A 10667-nucleotide genomic window follows, 5' to 3' on the forward strand; every position below is an offset into this window, starting at 1 on the left:
TTCAAACCTGTTTTCTCGTGTGTAAAATGGAACTGACACATATAGGGGAGGAGCGCACAATGTTATTCTTACTTTTGTATATTCGAAATTTCCATAATTTTTTAAATGGGAATAATAGTACCTCTTGCTTATCTGCTGTACGGATTACAAGAAATAAGTATGTGAAAACACACAGTGCAATGCCTGGCATTGTAGATGTTTAATCAACGGTACTGATCTTACCGATAAGTTATCTGTTAAAGTTCTGGGATGTGGCTAAAGAGAACAAAATACTATGAGCCGGGAGCTGCTGGCTGCAGAGGGCAGGCTTCCCATTCCCCGCTCTCCTTTTCCCCTTCCTGCTCCACTCGCCCATTCCACAACTCTGAGCTGACACAGAGTCCAAGTGAGAATGGGAGAGAGAGGCAGGCAGACAACAGAAGGTGTTTTGAGGGAGACAAGATAACAAGATGGGCTTTAGATACCATAGAACCAAACAGAACGATAGATACGCTTTAAGTTTGGAGCATAGGGGTGTATGTGATTTCACTGAGAAGTTCTGGCGGGATTCTCAAGAAAATAATTATTTTAAATTAAGAATGAAAGCCTAATAAGCTGAACAAGAAGCATACAAATTTTATATAAGCAAAAACATAAAGGTAGGGTCGATGCTGGGCATGGCCCTTCCCCCCCCTCAGCCGCACGGCGCCCTGATCATGGATCCTGACCCGGGGCCATGAGATAGAGGGTAAGAGAAATGGAACTGAGTCACCAGATATGCATCAAGAAGGGACAGCACAGAATGGTAGGTAGCCTCCCCCCTCCGCATCTGCTCATCTGCTTGCAAGCACGTAGACAAAGAGTTTCGCTTGAGTAACTGCCCAGGGCTTAGGTATTTACACCACAACCCCACCCACACCCAGCGAGGGCAGCACTTTCAGCGACGTCAATATTGGTGTTGCCCCTGTATGTAAGTAATAAAGGTTATGTCTGCTCCATCCAGCCTTCCTTGGGGTTTCTTTGGGAACCTGCAACAACTCCAGATCAATATTCTGGGTCTGGACCTCCTGCGGTACAATAAAGCACTCCTGAAAAATCATCAAAGCATCCTTGAGCAAATGGAAGGACAAACCATGATCTTGACTAGGAAGACTCAATATCATAAAGATGTCTGTTCTCCCTAAGCTAACATGGTCTCAATAAAAATGCCATCAAGTTCTTTCCTCCTGAAACTGGACAAATTGATTATAAACTTCGCATGGCAGAATAAATAAGCAAAAACTGCCAAGAAAACCTTGAAAAAGTGAAATATGAAAAAAAGAGCCCTTCCAGATGGTAAAACAAATCAAAAGGCTCTAAAATTATAATGCTTTTGTAATGACATATGAACTGATAAACCAATGGAACACAACAGAAAATCCAGTAATCCAAATGCATACAAGAGCTTATATCCAAGAAAAAGACTGCACCTAAAATCAGTGGAGAAAAGCTAAGAACTTTAAATAGTGTTGGGACATTGGGAAAAACTAGAAAGTAATTTTCAGGGAAGTCTCATCACTACTTAGATCTGGTGATGTGATGTTTCACTGTTGGCTCTGTACTCTTTGAGGTTCAAGGACTGAGATCTGATTAATGTAATGGGCTCTCTCCCCAGAAAAATGACATTCACACAAATGTGCAGGCAAATTAAAAGGGTTCATGGATCCCTTGAGACAGAACTGTCCACCCTAGATTAACAATCTCCACCTCATGTGGATTAGCTATAACATATTTACTTCATCTAAGGAAATAAAATACTTGGTGTCATGGCTTTGAGGATCTGACAACATGATCAAGGGGATAACAACATTAGGGAAAGGTTGGGTAAGCTGGCTTTTTTTCCCTTCCCCTTCTCTCCTTCGGGGCCTGCAGGAATCTCAGATATGCATGCTCTCTGCCATGAAATACTGCACCCTCTGCATGCCTTTCAAAAAGGGACAATCTCATCTCTGAATTTAAATGCCCTTAATATTTAATTTTTCCTCTGGGTGGTTATAGCTTGCTTTTTCCACATTATCAAGATGACGACTTTAGAAGGCAGGCTATGGGAGATACAGAAAACCATATATCCCAACTCAACGTCCTTGTAAAAATCAAAGAGCTCAGTCTCTTGAAGAGCTGAGAGAGGCTCAGGGGTCACTGCCTGCGCCCAGGGTGCAGGAACACGCAGAACTGCAGAAGGGTACTGTAAATACTCAGTATGAGGCAACAGGGCATACCAATTTGTTTTTCAATCTATTTTATTTTAGTTCAAAGCATCTTTGCAGATAGATAGTCCAAGAAAACAAGCCACACTTTGCTTATACTGTCTTCCTCAGTCTCCAAAAGCAGCTGAATATTGCCAAAGTGTGGCTCTTTTTCCCGCGCTGCCTGTCTGTAATGAGGCTTTGAACTGAAATAAAAGAGAGTGAAAAACAAATCAGTATGCCCTGGCTCTTCCTGCAGTTTTATATTATCTTTCAAAGCTACTGTTACCACTTACTCTTTCCTGGAACCCAATAGACCCAAATCACAGAGTAAAACTGCAATACTTTTAATGTGAAGGTCCCACCCAAACCTAAAATAGCAATTTAATTCAGGGCTTGTTGTTTAACATTGCATTAAAATGCCACTCTCTGTTCAGTTCTGTGCTCCATTTGCTGGGCTAGATTATACTTTCTGATGGCATGTGCCATCTGGTTACTGGATACAGTTTAAAGCAAAACTTAACATTGCTGATCTTATATAGTTTGTTTGATGTATTACTGCCTCTGTAATTTTTCATGTTCATGAGCCCAAACTTCGTATTATTCATACCCATTAAAAGTCTGCTGCCTGACCAGGCAGTGGCACAGTGGATAGAGCATCGGACCGAGATGTGGAGGACCCAAGTTTGAAACCCCGAGGTTGCAGGCTTGAGCATGGGATCACAGACATAACCCCATGGTCGCTGGCTTGAGCCCAAAGGTTGCTAGCTTGAAACCCAAGGTCACTGGCTTGAAGCCCTAGGTCTCTGGCTTGAGCCCAAGGTCGCTGACTTGAGCAAGGGGTCACTCGCTCTGCTGTAACACTCCCCACCCCGGGTCAAGGCACATATGAGAAAGCAGTCAATGAACAACTAAGGTGCCACAATGAAGAAGTGATGCTTCTCATCTCTTTCCCTTTCTGTCTCTATCTGTCCCACTCTGTCACTCTCACACACACACACAAAGTCTGCTACTTGCTTTGAAGTATTCAGTGTTCTGCTTTGAATAGGCAGGCACTGAAAGTAATGCAACATTGTTTTTGAAACTTTCAGAGAAAACCTCAAATCATATGCAAACAAATTTTGAGATGACCACCAACTAGAATCTGAAGTCTATTATTTTCTTAGACTGCCTTAAGGAAATGCACATGCATGCAAAGGAGGAACACAAAGTTTCGAGCTTAAAACACTAAAATGATGAAAAATGCTCTGAAAAGAGAGTTGTATAATTTGGTTGAAAAAAAAAAATTCACCCCAGTTTAAAAAGTTCAACTCTTGGCCTGACTTGTGGTGGCGCAGTGGATAAAAGCATCGACCTGGAAATGCTGAGGTCGCCGGTTCGAAACCCTGGGCTTGCCTGGTCAAGGCACATATGGGAGTTGATGCTTCCAGCTCCTCCTCCCCTTCTCTCTATCTCTCCCCTCTCTCTCCCTCTGTCTCTCCCTTTCTTCTCTAAAATGAATGAATAAATAAATAATTAAAAAAAAAAAAAAGTTCAACTCTTAACAGAAACATTAAGAAAAAAAAGATCTGTCCCCCTTACCCCAATAGAAACACACATACACACACGCATTCAATTTTGTCTGTAACACACTCCTGGATTTTTGTTATTATCTAGCATTTTAAATGTTTCCATTTGGGGCCACATTTGGTTAGCTTCCTCTGAATGGAGTTGGGCAACATATGTAACAAGAGAACTCAGAACCTATTAACTACATTTTCTCTAACTTAATCCACACAGTAACTCTTTAGAGAGATACCATTATCCACATTTGACAGATTAGACAACTAATTATGTAACTGGCCCAGAGAGCATGAGGCGCTATCAGCAGCAAAGCTGGGTTCCCGGCCAGGGACTCAGAGCACAGGACTGTGAACCACTGCACCAGCACCTGTTTCTCTCAGTCCTCCAGCTCTCAGCCTTCGAACCTGCTGAAAAGTTCTGCCTCCCACTTCTCTCCTTTTTTCCTTCTTGCTGGACTGGATCCACAACATTCAACAAATTTCAGCTCAAACCACCTCTCTTAAGAGAGGCCTTCCAAGGCCATTTTGGTAAAAAAGGGTATCAGGTTAGCACAATTTTTTTTCCTTTATAGCAGTTACCACAACTTGAAATAACTTTGTTATTTCTTTACTGAATCAGACACTATGTTTTAGGTCCATCTTCCTCACTCTGATAACCAGAGCATCTAGCACAGGGTCAGGAACCTTTTTGGCTGAGAGAGCCATGAACGCCACATATTTTAAAATGTAATTTCGTGAGAGCCGTACAATGACCCGTGTACGTTATGCATTATCCAATAAAAATTTGGTGTTGTCCCGGAGGACAGCTGTGATTGGCTCCAGCTACCCTCAACCATGAACATGAGCGGTAGGAAATGAATGGATTGAAATACATGAGAATGTTTTATATTTTTAACATTATTTTATTAAAGATTTGTCTTTGAGCCAGATGCAGCCATCAAAAGAGCCACATCTGGCTCGTGAGCCATAGGTTCCCGACCCATGGTCTAGCACAATGGTGCTTGGTACACACATAGCAAGCACTCAAATATTTGGTCAACAAACAGCCTGGATTTGTTTGTTTAATATTTACCAGATGACCAATTGTGAGCAATGGCTAGCAGCTGATACAAAAACAGGTAAGGTGTGGTCCCTGCCCTTGAGGACTTCCCAGGTTGGTAGAAAAGATAAACAGGTGGAATAATAAAGGGTGGTGGAGTATGATCAGCTTAGGTACAGATCCCAGTTCCCTAATGCGTTAGCTGTGTAACCTTGGACATCTCTCTTCTCTGAGACTCACTGGCTTCATCTCTTAAATGGGAGTATTAATACTATCCATGTTACAGTGTTGGTGTGAAGGTTAAATGCTAATCCATGTAAATCAAGCATGTAGTGTAAATCAAGCTCAAAGAGCTCTTGGCTCACAGGAATCACTCTATAAATATTAACTACTAATTGTATTATTATGATGCTATGACAGCTATATTTGAAATTATTTTTATTTACTGTGTACCATCTGTCCAAGAGGCTATAGGATTTAAATTCTGTAGAAAGACAAATATCATATTGTTGTTGTTTTTTTACCACTGTATTTCCAGGGACTTGAATCATCCCTAGTACATAGTAGGTGCTCAACAAATACTGAATGATTCATGAATGCATGCATGCATGCAAGCATAGAGTGTTCTGAAACCATTTGTTCAACTAGTGACAAGTTTCTAGGTTTGGGAACTACTGCCATAGAAGAAAGAGATCTAAATTAGAAAGAGGGGTGTGGCGGAAGTTTAGACAAGTAGAAATATTTCGCTTTGGTGTTGTAATTAAATCTCCATAAACCACATAAAGATTCGGATATAATTCCAAAAAGATTGAGAGACCTGAAAGAAGAAACTCAGAGCAAGAAGGCACGGGTCACCAGGCAGGGGGCTTCCGGGGATGATCTAATTTGCCAGACCTACAATCTAGGACACCCTTAAACAGCTTAAACACTCAGAACCTAAGATTCCTCCTCCTAAACAGAAACATGGACACTTGTTCATTAAGTATTGTTCGCACAAAAGATGCTGGGTATGGATATAAATAAACCACTTGACTTTTGTAGGAGCTGGGTGGATGGTATTATTGTCATTTAAGGTAGGGGAAACAATTCCCACTCTGAATGATAAATCACTAAGACCAGAAGAGGTAATGGAAGTCAAAGTGTTTTGTCAAAGAGCTCTAGGTGCCTAGGACAGCTGTAAGTCTTACGTGAGCAGTGACCAAAGGAATCGCTGGACAATACGTACCCTGTCTACTTGCATCTAGGGTAGGGTTTGGCAATCTCTCTGGGAAGGGCCAGACAGATATTTTCGGCTTTGTGGGCCAAGTGGTCATTGCCGTGCACCATCGGACTCAACCACCCAACTCCGCTCTTGTAGCACGAAAGCAGCCATAGACAATACATACACAATAAACGTGGCCGTGTTCCAATAAAACTCCACTTATGGGCTCCGAAATTTGATTTCATATAACTGTCACAATTCGTATGGAATATTCTCTTCCCCCCAAACCACTTAAAAATGTAAAAACCATCCTTAGTTTCTGGCAGACAAAATCGGGGGGTGGGGGTGGAGGGGGGTAGTGTGCACACGGTTCTGGCCCAAAGCCAGATTGCCCTTGGCGGGTGTAGGGACTCGGTGGGAGAGGGGGATGGGGCCGAGAGGACGCGCAGCCGGCGGCGCCGAGCAGCAGGCTGCGCAGGGCTGGGACAGGCCCCGGGTGGAGAGGAGGCCCCACGAGGGGCGGGCGCCTGGGTGGGACCCGCAGCCTTTCTCCGCCAGAGACCAGAGCAGAGCTGGGCTCAGGCTGTGAGCCGCCCCCGGGGTCCCGCGTCCCAGGGCGAGGGCAGCGAGGACAAGGCAGAGCCGGGGCAGGTCGCCACGCGGAAGGGTCTCTGTGATCCCTCATTTAGGGCACCTCTGCGGCCTCGGCTGCAAAAGGGGTCTCCACGCTGAGTCCCAGCCCCGTTTCTATGGTTACCTGTTCAGCACCGATTCAAACTGCCGTTCTTTATTGACAGCGCCATAGAGGACACGAACACTCCTGCCCGAAGGGAACAATAAAGATTTCTCCATTCAACAGCGCTGGAGACGCCACAAATCGGCCATCTTAGACCGGCGCGGAAGGGATACGAGTGGTGAGGGAGAGGCCAGGCCTGCTCCGCACCCGCCACAGTCACGTGGTGAGGACGGGTCTCTGGGGGCGGGGCCTGCACCACGTGCACGCTCTCCACCAATGCTAGGGCGCTGGGGCCAGCAGGCAGCTGTTCTCGCCACAGACGTCTGACCCTTGACCGCTTAGCCCCCTCCTCACCTTCCCCGCCTCTCCCCACACTCCTTTAGGAAAGTTCTAATCCCGTTGCACGGTCCCTAGCTGAGGCAGTACGCGGGTTCGGATCTTATTTCAAAGAATGGCAGTAAAGGAGACACAAAAGATTTCTCTCCATTTTCCCAAAACATCAAGTTCATGTGCAAGGCAGAGACCTGACCAGAGGCTCGTCCCCAGATGTATTCTCATTGATGGAGAGGCTTGACACCGCTCAGACATGATAGGCTAACCGGCCTGTATCAACCAATCGTGGTATCTTGAAGGCATTTAATCCCGCCTCTCCCCCCTCCCAATTCTAGTATTGAGGGTTTCGGAGGAAGTGTTCACAGACGTTCATTTACTCAGTTTCCCTCTTGGGCACTTTGTCACACAACTATGCCTTCCACGTTGGAGCTCCTCTTGCTGCCCTCACACAGCCAAACAGATGCAGTCAGACCCAGACAGTGGCAGGTTCGTTAAGTCACATCACGCTGGCCTGCTGAACTTCACACTGTCACTCTGTCACTGACACGCAGCCTATTTTTCTGTCCCTGCCAGTCATGCCGCCTGATTCCAGTTGTCTCAGTACAATGCCGGGCTCCCTCCATGGTTACAGCTGTTACCACCGCAGTGTCACTATTCAGTCATCCTGAGAGTCAGACCGACTCAGTCACCGTTTTTAATCACACATTCAATCTTCTGGGCAGGACTGCCACTCACATTGTTGTTGCCAGTGGTCCATCATTTCTAATGTGCTAACACTGTCAAGGACCACAAACTTCAAACAGTTCTGGACAATATAGCACTTGGACTGTGAGCCCGGCAGTCACCCTTTCAGTTGTCTTCACTGTCACTGTTGCTCTCCTACTTTCATTGCCACATCGACCGCGCCAGTATTTAGCAGGCCCCTACCAGGTACACAGCTGTTCTTGTCCCTGCCCAATCAGTCACTCGCAGTATCACACTCACACATGGCTGCCACATTTGGGGTCAGATGTACTGTAGCCGACATTCAGTCGCTTTTGTAGTCACTAGAGCCACCACACGGTGTTGTGTCTCCTCATCATTTATTTCCACTATCCCTGCATTCTCCTTTAGTGAGTGCCCTCACCATGGGGTTACCAGATTTAGCAAACAAACAATCAAACACCTACAGTGTTGCTTGGCACATGTAGTAAGTGCTCAAGAAATATTTGTCAAATTACTGGATTAAGAAAACAGTATTATTCCAATGCACTGTAAATGAATATGGATGACTTGAGGCTTATCAGCCTCAAACAGCAGGAAGAACTTTGCAGACACAATCTGTCCTCCCTTTTCCACTTGACAAAACTCTGCCTTCTATTGGGACTAGAAAGAGAAAGCAGGAGAAATGTGGCCACTGTGCCTACACTGAATTCCTGGGACCATGTTTATAAAGAATAGGGGTTTTTAAATTGTTTTTCTTTTTAAGTTTTTATTTTTTATTTTACTTCATGTTTTAAAACAAAAATATATGTGTTGTATATCATTTAGAAAACATAGGCAGGACTCCCTTCCTCTGAAGGATTGTTTTAGACATAGCAAAGAATTCCACCACCACCACCCTCACTCCCATACACTCCCACACACACAGAGTCAATGGGTCAAATGGCTGCAGTTTCTCCGTAATTGTTTACTTGACATTTTGTGTTATTAGAAATTCCCATGGGAATGCCTTGACTACAGTTCATGAAGAACAACAACAAAGGGTCATGGAGAGCAATGGCCCTGGCTTCTAGCTGGCCATCATATTGGAGAATAAGACAACAGTGGCTGGACCCTTTAAGAACTTTATCTCTTAGAAGAGCTTCTAGTTTTTTAAAGAAATAACTATTGCTTCACAATCTCCAGAAGGGCCCAATCCTTGACCTTGACCGGGAAGGTACTTGTGGGTTTTTCACCTTTTTCTCTACCTTGACAGAAAATGTTCCCAAAACAATGGCTGAGGTGGCTCCAGCTAAACTACCACTTCTTGAGTGACTGTCAGCTGCCAAGAACACGGATGAATAGAACCTAGTCCCTGCCCTAGTGGGAAATAACACAGCCACTACCACGTCTACAGCTAATAATAGTGGTCATCATTGATCTTGCTTTTCCTCTCTGCCAGGTACCATGCCAAGCTCTTTACCTAGATCATCTCATCTAATTCTCATAATCACCCAATGAGACAGGTAACATTATTACCCCCTTTTATGCAGGAAAAAACCAACTCCGAGAAAGTAAATAACTTGCTCTAGGTAACACAGCTACTAAGCTGTGGAGTTGGGGTTTAAACCTAGGAAGTCTGACTCCAGAGCCTTAATTTTTCCCCCAGAATAATGACTTGCAGTTTTCACAATATATATATATATGCTCATTGTAAATAATTCATGGATTACATAAAAACACAAATAAGAGAATTAAAAACAGAATCACTATAAACCCTTCCACTTAGCAGTAACATATCATGATAGATGAGCATTGCTCTGTCTCCGGGCAGATATACGTAGGTAGGTAGATGGACAGATAATAATGATAACAATGACAGTTTCCCTCTAGCGGATGGACAGATAATAACGATAATGATAACAGTTTCCCTCTAGTAAGCACTGTGCGCTGAACACTGTTCTGAGCGCTTTCCATGAATTAACACATTTAATTTACTCAGAGAGATGAGTAGACATAATTTTATTAAAATTAGCTCACTTAACATATTCAGGGTTCACATCAGCAACCAACCACCTGGTGATGTTTTTTCCCCAAATCTGGTTCTTTTTCCCAGTCTTTGCTGCCTTCTCTCTGCCTTCCAATCAAATCTTTTTTTTTTTTTTCCAATCAAATCTTAAGCCCAGGGTCCTTGGGCTGCAAAAGCTGAGTCTTTAAATAGCATCCACTGCGCAGCAGCTGCCTGGTCCAATGTCTCTGCTGTTCCCCAAGGCGGTGGTGTTATTTGTAGAAGCGAATTTTGCTAGAGGCTTAACATAAGCTTTTTATTTCTCAGAGTAGGTATTGGGGCCTTGGCATTCTTTTTCCTGTCCCTAAATGTTAGAATTTCACTACCCTTCTCTCCAATCCAATTGAAGTTGGTCTTCAGATCTTACCGGGTGGAGACCAGAGGGTCTCAGATGAGGATGCTGTTGGAATTTACTGAACAACTCAGAAAAGTTAGCAGCTTGCTCATCCATCTGGATGACAAAAGACAGTGAAGGAGGGAGATTGCCTCATTCCAATGGGGCTGCAGGCCAACGGAAGTCTGGAGGCCCCTGTGGGTTTAGCTCTATCCATATCATATAATTGTGAATGAATCTCTTGCTTCCATTTTCCCCAAGACCAAAGGCACTCTTGCATTTTGAATGATGCAATTAACACCTAGACAGGGCTGGACAATCCACCAAGTCTGCCTCTCCTCTCTGGCTCTCCAGCTCAGAGTGTAGCCCACCCACCATTCTTTGCCTGATTGGTCAGGTCAGACACCTGGCTGTTGTCCTTGACATTTCTGTCGCTCAGCCAGTCACCAAGTCTTGTGGATTTTACCTCTAAATATACTCTCTCTACTTCCACAGGCAAAGTCCAAATG

At 44.2% G+C, this 10667-nt stretch overlaps 1 protein-coding gene across 5 annotated transcripts in view; it reads right to left on the reverse strand.

Moving 5' to 3' along the window:
• ZBTB40 (zinc finger and BTB domain containing 40) overlaps positions 1–6932 on the reverse strand; it is a 65868-nt gene extending 58936 nt beyond the window's left edge. For all 5 annotated transcript variants that reach the window (XM_066270157.1, XM_066270158.1, XM_066270154.1 and 2 more), the window contains exon 1: positions 6764–6932. The gene's annotated coding sequence lies outside the window, so the exon portion shown is untranslated. The remainder of the gene's footprint in view (positions 1–6763) is intronic.
• Between the last annotated feature and the right edge of the window lie 3735 nt (positions 6933–10667).

This window comes from Saccopteryx bilineata, chromosome 3 (assembly GCF_036850765.1).
Source record: "Saccopteryx bilineata isolate mSacBil1 chromosome 3, mSacBil1_pri_phased_curated, whole genome shotgun sequence".
NCBI lineage: Eukaryota > Metazoa > Chordata > Mammalia > Chiroptera > Emballonuridae > Saccopteryx > Saccopteryx bilineata.